At 38.6% G+C, this 16,066-nt stretch overlaps 1 long non-coding RNA gene across 3 annotated transcripts in view; it reads right to left on the reverse strand.

Moving 5' to 3' along the window:
- The window catches only part of LOC117298793, a 61,870-nt gene that overhangs the window by 36,498 nt on the left and 9,306 nt on the right, over positions 1–16,066 (reverse strand). For 2 of the 3 annotated variants that reach the window (XR_004519993.1, XR_004519992.1), the window contains exon 2: positions 5,758–5,844. This is a non-coding gene — a long non-coding RNA (uncharacterized LOC117298793). The remainder of the gene's footprint in view (positions 1–5,757; positions 5,845–16,066) is intronic. The other variant, XR_004519994.1, reaches the window with a different exon arrangement.

Below are 16,066 nucleotides of genomic sequence, written 5' to 3' on the forward strand. Positions count from 1 at the left end.
GAACTTTTGAACCGTAGAAGGTAGCGTGCACTCCGATAGGCCTTAATTACATTGCTTTTTATTTAATTAGTATTCCCTTAATTATTTGTTGATTCGTTTTCCAAATAAATATTATGTTGTCGGTTTCCAGATCCTCTATTATTATCTATTAATTTACCGTTTATTCACGCTACAAATGATTTCTTAAACCGATGCACCAACAACCAAAAATGATCAGTCAACTACAAAAGTAAACTTTAAGCTCTAAAATCAACAATTATAACTCTTTGAAATCACTAAATACGCTACAATACGGTCAGCAAATTCGTTTTACAGACCCACATTATCAATACAGTATCCAGTTATAGCAATATAATTGAGTTTCCTGTAATAATACGGGTGCCCCTATATAGTACTTATCAACCAAGCGTGTCAACAGATAATTTCAAGCTTTGCGCAACTTTTTCTGATACCGGTTTTTGTTATTATTAAAATTAACAAAAGAAGAGTTTAATATCTAGTCGTTAAATTTAAGTGCGGGCATTAAACGTGAGATAAAGAGTACAGAGATAGAGTTATGCAAACAGGTTTTTGTTAAAGATAATTATTTTCATAATAGTGTATTATTTGTAAGTCTACGGGTGGGTGAATCTGAAATGAAAGGATTGCGTCTGAAGGGAAGTTGGTCCTTATCTGGGTTTATATGTTGGATCATAGAAATGACAGTTAAGTTTGTTTGAAAGTGGACAGTAAACATTCAACATTCAACATAGGTTGACATTCACTATACAAACCTATTTGAATATCAAATGTCCAATATTCAAAATCGAAAAGGTATTGCGTCTGAAGTGACATTTTACTCATCTGCTTTTTAAAAGTTGGATCTCAGATGATCAGATGAGTTTGATGACAAAGGTTTACGATATTGGACATTTGACATTCACATAGGTTTGTACAGTGAATGCCTACCGTCCTGTACATCAATATTGGACAATTGACATTCACACAGAGGCTTGTACAGTGAATGTTTACCTTGTAGCTTGTACATTGATATTGTACATTTGACATTCACATAGGGTATACACTCACTATACAAACCTTTGCGGTGAATTTCCAATGTCCAAAACTGGTTTTTACAAGGTAGACATTCACTCTACTAACCTATTTAAATGTCCAATGCTCAGTATCAAAAAGCAACATTGACATTCGTTGCATACAAACATACGTGGATGTCCAATGTCTAACATCGATGTACAAGGTAGACATTCACTGTACAAACCTATTTGAATGTTCACTATCCAATATCAAACTGACTTTACTGTCATGAGTTAGTTGGTGTAGTGTGTGTAGCTTGAGGCATCCTTAAGACGGATGGGATCAAGTAACACCCTACAGTACATCCGGTTTGGCGAAAAAGATATCTTTGGCAATGTTTCAAGTGATCAAGGTATCAGTTTTGAATAAAACTATGAGGTGATGTGAAGATGTGCTGAAGACACAGCGACTGAAACGTCAGGAGGCTGGCATATTCGGCGTGTCGTCACAAAACAAAGGCCATTGAGTATGTTCCCCGGCAAATGTTAGGCCATTTTGCGATACATCCATGGGCGACGATATCAAGCGATGATAGCACACTGATCAAAACATCGCTTCAACATCGCTTCAAACAACAAGAGACTAACACATCGGTGTATGGGTAAAAACCAAAATTAATATTCTTTATCCCCGATCCAAATTTAACATCTATTATAACAAGAGACTAAACAAGAAGATGATGTGCGTCTCTTGGGGCACCTTTGATAGTGAATCACAACTTTTGAAAGTTTAGGCTAGGGCCAAGTTATAGCCCAGTTTATCTGGTACGTGCTATATTTGCAGACCATCTCGCTGCCCGGTTATTGTTTTTGTAAATTAATTTTCCAAAAGGTTTGTAACTCCAGTTTCCCATTAAACACTTTTTGATATTACCATAGGCCTAATGTTATTTATAATTAACTGAAATAAGGGGAAAGTATAGTGATTTTGAGCTGGTACTTTATAAGTCGTTCGAAACGAAACTTCTGTTTCTGCCTTTCCTGCTTTTTGATTACTGCATTTTTTCCAGTCAGGTTTCTGTCAATGATAACTGCATTTCAAGATAACATCTGTATTTCTCCACTCCAACTCCCTAAACACGTCGACTATTGTTTCCATTCAGCCATTTAATTTCCTCTCCAGAGAACTCATCTCCCAACCATGGCCTTGCCTCCATTCATAAGTATCCCAACCATCCATTGTTACAAACAAACCCTAGTTATTCCAAAGTCAGTCTGAAATTAAAGGCAATTTTATTTACCAAAATGCCATTTCCTCTTTTGCATTCTGGATAATGTTTTCTATTTAATGGTAGGAAATAAAGGACATAGAGAGGGCCTATACGGGCATTTCATGCCGGACGCGGGGACGCGAATGAGCAGGAAAGAAGAACAGACAACCTCTTCCCCACGTCACAGTAAATTGCTCAGAGAAGAAGCTAGTCAACCTCCGTCTACCCTATACATCCAGCCTCCACCAACTACCCCGCCCCCCCCCACGAACACACAATACCTTAATAAATAATAATAAACAAATTAATAGATACATTCATACTAAACATGAATGAAAATCTAGATGTTTGAGAAGCCTCGAGTAGTTACTTTAAAGGAGCAGTCCCACCGGCTTCAATCACTGTATACATATTTAATCAGCAGTATTAACCAACGCGTGCGCAGAGTACTCATCATACACAACATGAATAACTTAAGGAAACAATACATTCATGATATATTAATATTTGTCCCGGCTGCAAACACATCCCTTTAAAATCATCAAGAGACAACATCTTAAATAAACTCCTCCAGACGAGCTCAGACATAGCAGTCCATCAACCTTAACGTGCCTCATTGCCTACGCAAGCATCTCCCCTCGTTAGCAACACCCCCCTTAAGACTACCCAAATCGAGTTACATTGACATCTATCAGGCAACCACCCTGCCGTAAATAGCCGCTCAGAGCCCGGGCAAAGTGTCGTCTTCCTCCCGCTACCTGTTGACATCTCCGAGACGCATCATCACTCATGTTGAACGGAGGAGTCGAGCTGATGGAGCGAATATGATCAGTGGGTCCCGGGTGATTTATCAATTAATCTTACTCCGAGACTTAGCTCTCACTCTACAGGGATACATCAGCTTTATAATCCCTTAAAGTGAGGATTGCTCATGAAGATGAATCGTTCGTTCGCTGTGTAAATAGGGTTGAGTGTTAATCTTGACGAATTAAATTCACACAGTTTGTCACTTTAAAGGGATACGTGGACGGGTAGTTGGTAAACTTTAAAGGCCAAACTAAAAACCAGTTATTAATAAATACTGTGACTGATGTATGCAATTCATAACACCGTTTGAATTGGACATGGTGTGTTTATCAATACTGTTCATCAACATTAAGGGCTTATAATACATAACGTTCTGTCCTTTATATGCGGTACTCAAATGTCGTGTGTGTGTGATATCACAAGGGACAAACGCCACCAGCGTTCGAAATAAATTAACAATGTGAGCTCTTTGATTATTATCATTATAAAATGTTAAAACCAATAAGAACAAAAAAAATAAATAATAAATAGCAAACCTGTGAGGACAACCATGTATTAAATCTCTTTCGAAGGAGTATTGGCTCTAAAAAGAGCCGGTATAGTCTCAAGGTTTCGATGTAGCTTTTGAGAAAGAGGTAAATTCTCATTACTAAAAAAAACATACAAAGTAATGCAACAAGGGCGTTTTGCTTTCATTATTCTCTTGCAAATTCGATGACCAATTGAGTCCAAATTTTCACAGGTTTGTTATTGTATGCATATGTTGGGAAGTACCAAGTGAGAATACTGGTCTTTGTTGACAATTACCAATAGTGTCCAGAGTATTTAAGGAGGCACCGGGTAGAACACAAGGGAGAATACAATCTTAATAGACCTTAAGCATAGCATCAACGTCAGTCCAGTGTCCCTGTACCTAACACTCTAGTTATCACGTAAGGAACGTAAGGAATAACTCGAGGCAAAGTCCTGTTTTTCTTTCCTCCATCCACAAAACGACAGCAGAGAGAAGCCCCCGTCCGCTTCAACCATCTGCCTTTGTTTTGCATTCGGATGGCCTCTGTCCCCCAAAGTATCAAATTCCTACGGGCCGATTGTTTGAGAGAGCGACGGTCGCCCCGGGGTGTTGGACCCCTCGCTCTCCTCCGTTCACAATCGATAAAAAAAATTGGAAAAAAAACATGGGAAAAAAAATAGGTCTACTTTTCATCAGCATACGGTACTTTCACATTCTACTCGTCTTTGTTTCATGTAGGTTTTTGTGCTGATATGATATGAGTGATTTTTTTTTTTTTGGGGGGGGGGGTGCATTGAAGGGTCTTATATCACGAGATAGCCCTAAATACTCATTGGGGAGATGAGTGGCCTGAGGGTATCCTGAGGACAGCTTGTGACGGGAGGAACATCCGTAGATGAAGACACAGTTACGGTGATGGAAATTAATCTACTTTTCAATTCATGAGCGTTTCATACCGGATCAAGTAGCTGCATGGTTTAGACAATACTTTAAGTTCATGGTGCACTCGATTTCTATTCAATTAATACACGCAGGGTACGAAACAGACCTACCATCAACCTCCTTCCCAAGGATCCGGTAGATAGAGTTCCACAAAGGAAACCCGGGCAATTTCTCATCACTACAACATCTTTAACGAGGCATTAACTAAAACATTTAACCATACCACACGATATGGCTATTATGTAAATATGTATAAATATTTCCTGCCGTTATTCACACGACATACGTTCTTGTATACATATCATAATATAATGACGTAATTGCTAACTAATTTAAAATTGTATTATAACAATTATTCTGTTACACATTTAATAACTTCAAAAGTAAGACGCAGCATTTGTTTTTATAAGAGGAGTATATTTTACTCATATCCACAGATTTGAATAAACCATAAAGAAATGACATAGTATCTTATTTATGAGTAAACACACCAAGTATAATATACCAACCTGAGGAAGTTTCCCAGAGTCAGATTTTCGAGAATTAAACCAGCAAGGATTTGTCACGGATTGTTTTCGCTTAAACTTGATTTGGCAAGCATTGTTGGGGATAATTTCCTCTCTTACTATTTTGGGGGGCATACATATTATGTTATTAATAACCTAACTGAGCATGAATCGATCATAACTCTTATAATATACGACCATTACCAACCGTACGTCCACGCCTATAATCAATGTACCATTACTCAGCCTCAAATTGACACGTCACTCTATGACAGATTGTAATCGGTAACAAACTACTGGATTTAGAGCTAGGTTTCCATTTCACTCACGGCCCACAGCGAGCGTGACCCTCCTCAGACAACCACAAGGTCTTATCCTTGTTGCGCTATTAGATTCACAGTATGTGGTAGTGTCGTCACAGCGGGGGAGACATACATTGGAAGGTACCTTCTGGTCTTACGCGCAGCCCCGGTTCTCTCTCGGTAGAGTCGGTGTCCCACCAGGTGCTACTGGTTTTACGCAAAAAAAGGAGAGAAAAACAAAAACCGCGCGCTCTCTTGAGGAAGGAATATACACATTTTGGCGAGCGGGACAAAACTGTTCATGCGCATATGTGACAGCTGATCTGCTGCCAACATGGCGGCTAGGGCGTGTGAATAAACATTGCAGTTTAACATATAGGCTAGAATAGAACATAGACTTACCGAAAATGTGGTTATGTTGGTCTCATGGAAAGCAACTGCTCACCATCAGAATCTCATGTAGACTCCAGCTTCCAGATTCCATCCTACCTAATAAATAAACAACAATCATTTAATATCAGTGGAAAAACATACATCAGTCATCTGTTACGCATGACCATAAACCTATTGTATTCACACAATAGGACTTATAGATAACGAATGTGAGTTTACATCTATTACATCGCAATTCACAATAGAGTGATATAAATATATAATAGCCACATCAAATCACTCAACAATCGTATCAAGTATTGTTACAAGCTCTGCATGGTGTGGAGAAATAAGAAGAAACTGTTAATAAATAGTGAACTTGCGGGTACAACCACGTGTAAATCTTTTAGGGTGAGTGTTGGCTCTGAAAAGAGCCGGTGTGGCGGTTTCAACTTTCCGCCGTGTTCAGTTTTCCGAATGACCAAATACGGTAACGTTACGTCATGCGATGCCTGCGCACAGCAATCAAAAGTAGTCAATTTTTAGTGCTGTATTGAGTCATCCGTGTTACTCTCCGGTAGCTGTCATGGCGGCGTCCACGAGTACAACGAGCGGCGAACGCGTGGATCGTATGAGAGAATTTTGGTGTGGCACAAGCAGTGTGACCTGCTTAAAGTTGTACGCATGAATACGTGTAAAGATGGGGCAAGAGAATGTGACTAAACAGAAAATAATCGTAATAATAAACAATTTGGGGTCACCGAGAGAACTACAGTACTCGCCAGGGTACTCGCGGCGGTATTCTGGCTACGTCACCCGGAAAACTGAACACGCCGGAAAGCTTAAACCGCCACACCGGTTTAGTCTCGACGTTTCAAACAGTATACTCTGCTCGTCTTCAGGAGAATGCATTCTCAGAGTATACTGTTCGAAACGTCGAGACAAACACGGCTCTTCTCAGAGCCAACACTCACCCTAAGAGATTTACACATGGTTGTACCCGCAAGTTCACTATTTTGTATAGTTCTTTCTTATATCAGTCTTGATTTGGGAAACTACAGTGGTCTTTTTAAATAGTTAGTGAACAATTATGTCAATATTTTGCAATAAAACTGTAAACAAAATATGAATTTTTGCGTGTTTTTATTTATGAAGACTTGCAAGATTGGTGTTTCTTAACCATGTAATGAATTACTGGAAAGTAAAATCTCAGATCGTTCTTAAACCACATAAAATCCAATATGTTTTACAGATATTTTATGGCATTTTGTTTTATGAACTGGTGTTTTATACAAGTATATCTATATATATATTTACACGGGTTATTATTTCAATTAACATAATGTCTCTCATAGGTTCAGCGACATGCGGATTGCAACATAAACGTCACGGCTCACTGAGCAATGTCTACAGAGACAACTAGGTTCCACACGTGTTGTACACTTTTAAATTAATTCACGCAAATTAGAGAGCAACGATTTAAAAAAATTAGGGTTTAAACACCTTTGGGTTGGGGAATAGATGGGGGTACGGAAGTGAGGTGGGGTTACGGTAGCAGTACATGGTATGGCTGTATGCGTTAATTTTAACGCAGCATTTTGTTGCAAAATGCTCGCGTTTTCAGTACTTCAATATCGCACGAGACTGTAGTACATTATTACTTACCGAAACTTTATCTGAGGAAAAATTATGAGCGGGAACTAATGACAATCGGGTTGATTTGCATGGGTTTAGGAAGATTACACTTATTTGTTTACGGTAAACAGGCTTATTTGTGATTGGCTGTTATTTACGTATTTAACAGCATCATAATCTGACCTCATTCATTACGAATGTTTTATTGACCTAATTTTTCGTGTTTAATTATTTTGTATTTATCGAATGATACAAATTTCAACAGTTTCATTGTTTGTGAAACGTTTATGAAAATAATCACTGAGTTTTAATGATTTATAATATTATCCATACATTATTTCTTTATTTAAATTGTCATCAATGACAAACATATTTACAATGTGCTTCACGTGTGACGTGGCATCACAAGCTTATAAATGAAAATTAAAAACATTACTAACAAGTCATCATTTTGATGAATATTTTGAACAAAAAGGGTGAAACAGAGATTTGTATTTAAGAAACCCTATAACACATTTTTTATCTGAGTGGCCGTGTTCCGTCCATCAGTTTTCCCGCCGCTAAGCTTAAGCAACGACACCTGCCGCCAAGGTCGACGCACACATATTGAGGCACATTACGCAGTAAATGGTCGTCTGCTCGCAACCAAACGTGTTGTAAATGGTCTTGCACTCAGACCTAAACATGTGTGCATTAGCTATGTTGATTAAAACAACGGAGAGTGGTGGTGACATCTGCATAGCCGAAAACACTTATAAAAAATGATTTAATTTAAAACATTTTAATAGGAGTGGGGGAAATAATTGATATAAATCCACTTGAATTATTTCAGTTTAAAACAATGAGCTGCGCAATGTCGGACATTTTACGATCGGGCTGTTATTATTTTCCTTTGGACTAACACTTTTTATGATTTTCAATTGAAAATGAACTTAACTAGATTATATATAGGCCAATTACTTCCAAATAACAAATTATTGCACAAAAACTAATGTCTCTAATCACAAATCAAACTGCCATTTCAAATGCGCCTTCTGTCATTGGGAGTATCAATACTTCTTTTTGCCTTTGTATAGCATTTCATATTTTCTGTCTTTTTTAACAGACAGTCAAATTCATTCCTAAGAAGGATATCCAATTTGATTTTTATCATAATACAGCGGGCGACATGAATATTCATTGTCGATGAATCGCCTCAAATTACCGCTAAAATAGCTGTATTTACGGCTGAGAGCTCAGCTCGTCGTATTAGCTTTAGGTCTCACCCGATTCAATTGGTCGAATGATTTAGATCCAAGCGCTCGGAACATACATTTCAAATCATAATTTATAAATTTCACACCCTCTGTTTTGGATTGAGTTTTGTTTTTGTCAGAATCAAGAAACTATGCTGTCATTATTTGATTAAGTTAGGCTTCAAGACCATGCAATAATCATGCGTTTAACATGAGTTGCAACTGCTACAGCCTACGATAGATTTGCATTATCAAATAGCCCGGCTATCTCAGAGTCGAAAGTCAAGACATGTCACTCTAAACTAAGATAGACAGAGGACTTTTAACGATGGGAAATGATCCAGGGGCTTCGATCGATCCGACGTGGCGCTAATAACCCGAGAGAACACCGCTGTTGATCTCCATAACACAGCTAGTCCCTCACCGCACTCTTCAGTTTCTCTTGCTATCTTCAGTAACAAGCAACGTGGTATCTCCACTTTATCGTTGCGGTTTAGTACTGTGTCTGATTACTGTACGGCATACCGCACTATTAAAAGCTATACTCGCATTACCCTGCGAGGGATTCTACTCATTTTTGGAGTAGCCACTTGATTTGGAGTGGAGTAAAACGCTCTTTGCCTCCCGTCTAAATCGTCCTTTACAGGAAGGCCAATTCACTTCTCAACCTCGTTCTCTCGGTGATGGTCTCACATTGTTTATTTGTTTCTACATTTAACTGTTTTATTATTAATTGGTTTATTGTTACAATCACAATGCAGAAAAAGAGCTGAAGTACATGACTTTTACAATTTTAAAAACTCGGGTATAATTGCATTGTTTAAACTCAGTTAATCTGAGAAAGAAACGCACACCAGAAAATGCAAACGGTCTGTAAGATTATTAATGATGACGAAGATGTATTTTTTACAATAATTTTAGGGGTGGGCTTGGCCTTTAAACTGTGTCAAGTTTCTTCTTCATGTGCCTCACAACGAAGATTGAACTTTGAGATTCATTGTTGTTTGGTCATTCCCGGTTCTCCCTTATATGACGTCATCGCTTTGTCAGCGTCTCACTTTGTTAATACCCCAATGTTGCCAACAATTGGTATGAGCATGGAGGTAGAGAGAGATTGGCTGTTCCAAGCTTGGTGGTTATATCCCATTGTGGGAGTTTGCTGAGATCCCATGAGAAGATCATCTTAACAAACAAACAAACAAACAAACAAACAAACAAACAAACAAACAAACAAACAAACAAACAAACAAACAAACAAACAAACAAACAAACAAACAAACAAACAAACAAACAAACAAACAAACAAACAAACAAACAAACAAACAAACAAACAAACAAACAAACAAACAAACAAACAAACAAACAACCACGAAAAAAACAAATGAACAAACATGGTGTATCCACATCAAGGAAAGCCAAGGATCCAATCTCCCCTGTCCTTTGCAACTTATATCCACATGTCTCGTCAACCAAACTGCAAGGGCAAACGTACTTAATTTCTTGGTCATGAAACAAGAATTGTCTCTATCATTCTACTTGTCCGTTGGTCCAAATCCTTCCTCCATGGTTGGTCTCACCATGTTCACAGCTATCAATATTTGTTTTAATGACCTAGAACGCATTATATTAGAGTAGGTTTGGTTCAATACCATCCCCCGTGAAGCATGCTACCAAAGCTTAGCTCGATCCTGCCAGCAGTGGTTACAGCTACAAACTCTCCTGTAATTTTCCTGTGAAATAAAACTTTGATGTCATCTTGAGGTCGTAGAAAACCCAAGCTCATTTTTCTCAGTAGTTGACTACATACGTCGGGGTATCAAAAGAAGTTAAATGGGTTAATCTACAGATTTCAGTCAGATAAAATGACGTAGATTACCATCTCCTAATAGCTTTATTATGTATGACTGTATAAGCGTGCATTCAAAATGTCCGTCATTGGGGCTGGCTCAACCCGGATTTTATTGTAAATAAACATTTGATTTTTTTCATATTTTATTTTACCGGTGAAGTGGGGGTAGGGGCTATCGGGATAAGGGAACCACGTTGACCTCAGCTTGCCAACAAGTTGCACGCTCCACCACAGCCATGACCGCTTAGACTATGTATACACAGGTCACCCTAATCACGTCGGCAGTGTGTTGTCTTTGTTTCTGTGTGCCAGGCGATTCTGAGTCCAGGCTGACGCAACCCCCAACAGCCTCCACCCCAACACCACGACGCGAGGGACGACAACACGATTCGATTGCCGACCTAGCTGGGTGGTTTGGCATCCAGCTATGTCCGGCAGGTGATGGGGAGAGGAGCCGGGGAAAGCAAGTCCCAAAACAGCAGGCGACTGTTCTATGTCACTGAAAACAACAAAACACTCTAATCCCAAAATTTAAACCAAACACTTGTACCATTTTCGAACTTTTAAAACAAAACTAAAATTGATTTAACTCTATTCTTGACATAAATGTCCAGAGATAGAATTAGTTAATTTTTACACAATAAATGAAAGAAAAGAAGCATCCAATGAACAATTTTTACTGAATAATTTATTCAATAATTAAACATATCACACGGTAAATTCATTACAGTTTCAGAGTTTGTGTCAAGGTTATATATTGTTGGTGGCATTTAAAGCGCTATGTAAACAATTACACATCAATTAAACCACGCTCAGCCACCTTAGTCCCTACACAAAACAGCCGTCGACTACATCAACAGCAGGTGATACTGTCTTTTTAGATTTTCAGAATGAAGCACCGCACTCTAACATTATTTTTTCAACCGTAGTCTCTCATCAGCCTGAAGGTGGCGATATTATTAAAACAACAGTTTGTTTCCAATACTATCCGATGAGTCCAGACTGCAGGGGGCTCAGACCCCAATTCCTAACAAATCGCCCAAAAGTTTGTTTTCACAAATCTCATTTTTTTTATTATTTACATGCCTTGGGTTGATACGTCAGCTACGAATCATGTCCCATAGTCGGAGATCTGTGAGGGGGTCTTTCCTTTTTTTGCCCTAGCAGTTGTAGATGGTTTAATGGTATAAAATGATTGATGTTGTAGGGTAGTAGGCTTAGACACTACACAGCTGTATGTATTGTTCAACAAGAAAAATTGTCTCCAACAGATCAAAGGTTGAAGTTTGGAAGCTTTTTTGCGTAATTGCAAAATCTATAAATGACGTCCGATTGGGGGATGAATCCAATGTTATTATCAGCAGAGGACAATGGTCGAGAGTTGTATCGCATAATTCTACATGACCAACCCCCCGGAATAGGTGGGAGTGGCGATACATGTAGAAATTAGAGAAAGTCAGGTGTTCACGAGTGAGACAGAAAGCAGATTAGGTGAGGTTTGTGTTCACCGTGTGAAAGCAAGTTTTTAATATGGTTTCGAGAAGAACCGGTGGTTGACAACTCGACGTTTCGATCAGTATGCTCTGATCGTCTTCAGGAGAAAGCAGTTTGCATTAATCGCAATTCTTTTGTTCGAAATTTCTCTTAAAAACATTTTTTTTTAATTTAAAATAAAAAACAATTAGCCAATCGTTTTGCAGTTTCGAATTAATCGTAATTCTTTTATTCGAAACTTTTTTCAAAACATTCTTTTGATTTGAAAATAAAGTAGCAATTAGACCAATCGTGTTTGCATAAATGGCGACACAAGAGTTGAGTTCATTTACTTTGTTTCAGATGTTATTTAAGTACTCCAGTTTCATGAATGTGTTTGTATTTCTCCATCATTGGGGGATGTGTTGATGAAATAACCTCACTGTCGGGAAAATTTGTTTTGTCAAAACGGTTGATGTATCTTCAGCTGCCTACGTGTGATTTCATGCACCCACATCCTTTCTGACATGACCTATTGGTAGGGTTCGTCAAACCCATCGCCCTTCGGCCGAGACCAGTCTCTGTTTGTTTTTAAAACTGTTTCGTCAACCCCACTTTATTCACCATTGAATTTGGCGCCAACCACCCCACCACTCCGACTGAAGGAAGCATGAGGGTTGTCTGGTGAAGCTTCATTAATACTGCTGTACCGGTGTGTAATGGTATCTTAAAGTGCAATGACTTCTATTGATTGTCTTAACTTCTTGTTTGATTGTCTTAACATCTGTCTCAAAGCCTTAGGGTGGGAGAGGCTGGGGTTGACAACGAGTTTCGGAAGAGAGAACCCATCAAATCAGGTTGATTTGCATCAGTTCAACCACTATAAATGTTCCATATTTGTTATATTATTCACTATAGAGGGCAATGACTTTTCTTTGTTCTTGATCCATCGAGTTCCCGCCAAATACATTTTTGTTAGATTCCCTCATTTATTGCGTTCGATTGTCTTTCGTGTATATTCTGTCACTTTTCGTCATGACACTTTTCATTTTGGTGACGATATTCCATCCCCAAAAAGTGCACTATTCTGGACTGTGGACTTTAACATGTCACAAAGGGCCACCTTTAATATGAAACAAAAGGAAAGCACGGCTGGTAAGCTGCCTTTTCGACCGAACACGTATCATAGTTACGCAGCACACACATAGAAGTGGTTGGTAGCAGCCAATAGGAAAGATACGGTACCAATGATCAAACTTCTTCGTCATGTCCCTTGTCCTCACTAATAATGATTACTATTGACCATTACACCAAGACTAGCCAGACTGTCCTTATAGCTTGGTGAAGAATGGTGAAGACAACATGGCGGCACATGATAAATGCATAATTAGAAGAATATTTTTGGGCAGAAGTGTTATTACACAAGTTGGGTGGATGCTAACTTGTTAATAAGGAATCACTGTCTTAACCCGTATACCCACTTCCGAGTCAAAAGAGCTGTAGGTCCGTTTTACCATTTTTACAAAGTGGCTCTCAATTTCCCCACGTATCAACTGTGAGCTTCTTCGTCTGAACTGTAACCTCAACCCCTACACCACTGAGCTTAATCTATCTCATATCTCCCATTCCAAAACTGTCTTTATAAATAAGCCACTAGATATGCTAGTCCGTTTAACCACGGAGCTATAAAAAGAGATCTATGGTTTTACAAAGTGCCTCTAATTTTCCTCAAGTATCAACTGAGCTTCTCCGTACTGTCTGAACTGCAACCTCAACCCCTATTCCACTGAGCTTAATCTATCCCACATCTCCCCTGTATTTAGTAAGAGGGTCCGCGACAATCCTTACTGATTGCGCTCCCCTACCACCCACCCCCCCCCCCTCTCCCCCTCTGCTCTCCCAGCGTGCTGGCCATCCAGGAAATGAAAAAATACGGAAGTGTTTTAATGAACTAATGAAGACAGGCATTCTGAAGCATGCGTGTCTGAGTTGTTGCCATGGGAACCACTTTCTTAACAGCCAAAATAATCAATGGCTATTCTTCAAACATAGTGGAATCTAGTAATGGCATGGACTATACCTCAAGAACTCTGCACACCAGTATTGTGTGTTGTCAGTGAAACTGTATGTTTCTTAACAATGCATTTTTTCTTCTTTTGCAAGGTGAAAAAATTGATGAGCGAGTAAACAGTTATGCTCATATGTAAACAAAGACCTCAATAATGGTTACATTTATTCTTTTTTATCCTTCGAGCAAGACTCTGCTATGGTCGAAACGTCAGGTCATCAAACATTCTTTGCATTTTATACCATAGGTCCCTTTGGTTGGTGAGCAGTTTACAACAGCTAAGTCTACTTTCTCATTAACCCTTTACGAACAGTATGACCAGGCTTTTACAAAAATATCAATCATCACCAATGTGATCCAAATACTTTTTTCATGTTATCCATTTTGTTTAGACAACCAGAGGTGCTAAACAAAACCTCTGTGTTAAAACTAACAAATGAAAGTAATTTATTATTTGATGAACTCATTTTGAATAACCCTTACCACCAAAATATATTTCCGTTCATATTTATTTGCTTACAACAGTGATCGAAAGCCATGTTTTCATCTAAAACGCTCCACCGGTAGTTCACACTTCACAACCTGGGAGCAAAATGTCTAGTCGCTTTTTATTTTTACAAAAAATACCAGACTCACAATCCATGACCCTAAAACTAAGTTGCTCAACGTCAGATCCTATAAATCTATGGATGACATTGAACGGTTTAAACATTTACCCAAAGGCTGTTATGAACAATCACTTATTTTTAAAGCGACAATTGGTAAGAATCATGCAATCTAGGTTTCAATGGAAAGACAAAATATAAACTGTACACTTTCCAGTGGCAGAAATCGCCAAACTGTTCAACTGCATCAAAATGTTATACAATTCTCGCGTTAATGTCAATTTGTTTGCCTGGCCTGATGCTGATGGGCACATTTCTATTACCCAATTTTGCTTAGCAACATCCAGCTGCTTAGCAGATGGATGAAACCACCAGTAGATTGATATGGATGGTTTATTTGGACTAATTATTCTGAGCATAATTTTTCTTAGCAGAGGAACTAAGACTTGTAGCTTGGTAGCAAACACATAACCCATCTAGTATTTTCAGAGTATTTTCGTCGCGCTCCCGTTTACATAGTAATTACTTTAAGTGTTGTTATCATACCTAAGAAAGTAACCCGACTAATGTTTACTCCCAGTCTTGCTTTGGTTGTGTGCGTTTACACTGAAAGCCACGTCAAAATGGCTGCACTATATTACTTGTCTAACAAAACACCGTAGCTATTTTGTTATCGCTATAATCACACGGCAAAATAAGCATGAAAACTCGTGCCTACTTTTATTATCACGTTACCATGGTGATCACTGATTATTAGTGCACCGCTACGTCTTGACATCGTGTACACAAAGTTGCTCTGACGATTTCTTACGATCTGAACTGTTTGTGTGGTGAATCAGTAATCAACGAACGAACACTTTGCCTTAATGATGTAAAAATTGATCCATTTCGGGTTGAACAATCCCTCTTCAAAATTTCTGCAGAATAAACGATGGAAAATTAGAGTCGCACCGTGCCACCAGCAGTGCCCTTTAAAAGCTCGAAGTTTCTAAAAAAGCAACCCTCCTCAAATTATTTCTGCAAAATAAACGACTGAAACAAGCAGGTTCCTTTAAAATTTAGAAGTATCTAAAAATCAAACCAACACTCTTAAAAAATTCTGCAGAATAAACGATGGAAAATTTGAGTTCGCATCCGTACCAGCAGTGCTCTTGAAAAGCTAGAATTTTCTTTATACCAGCATAACCCAGTCGTGTATACCTCCACTACTGGTTAATTATGTATTCCCGACCATTTGTTTAGAGGCACGTTGCGATTTACCGCGTTCCTGATCATTATGGATTCACATATTTATGAAATGTTTTCACTTCGTTACCTCCAATAAGACTCGTTTGTTTCTGAAATAGAGAAAGACTTGTTTACTGTACGAGTGTAAACGACACCCATCTCACCAGTGGTGTGGCAGTAGCCTTGATATATCAATTAAGAAAATCCATCATTACGTTTTACTTCGGATTGGAGACATGGACTTTCT

Source organism: Asterias rubens, chromosome 13 (genome assembly GCF_902459465.1).
Source record: "Asterias rubens chromosome 13, eAstRub1.3, whole genome shotgun sequence".
Taxonomy (NCBI): Eukaryota; Metazoa; Echinodermata; class Asteroidea; order Forcipulatida; family Asteriidae; genus Asterias; species Asterias rubens.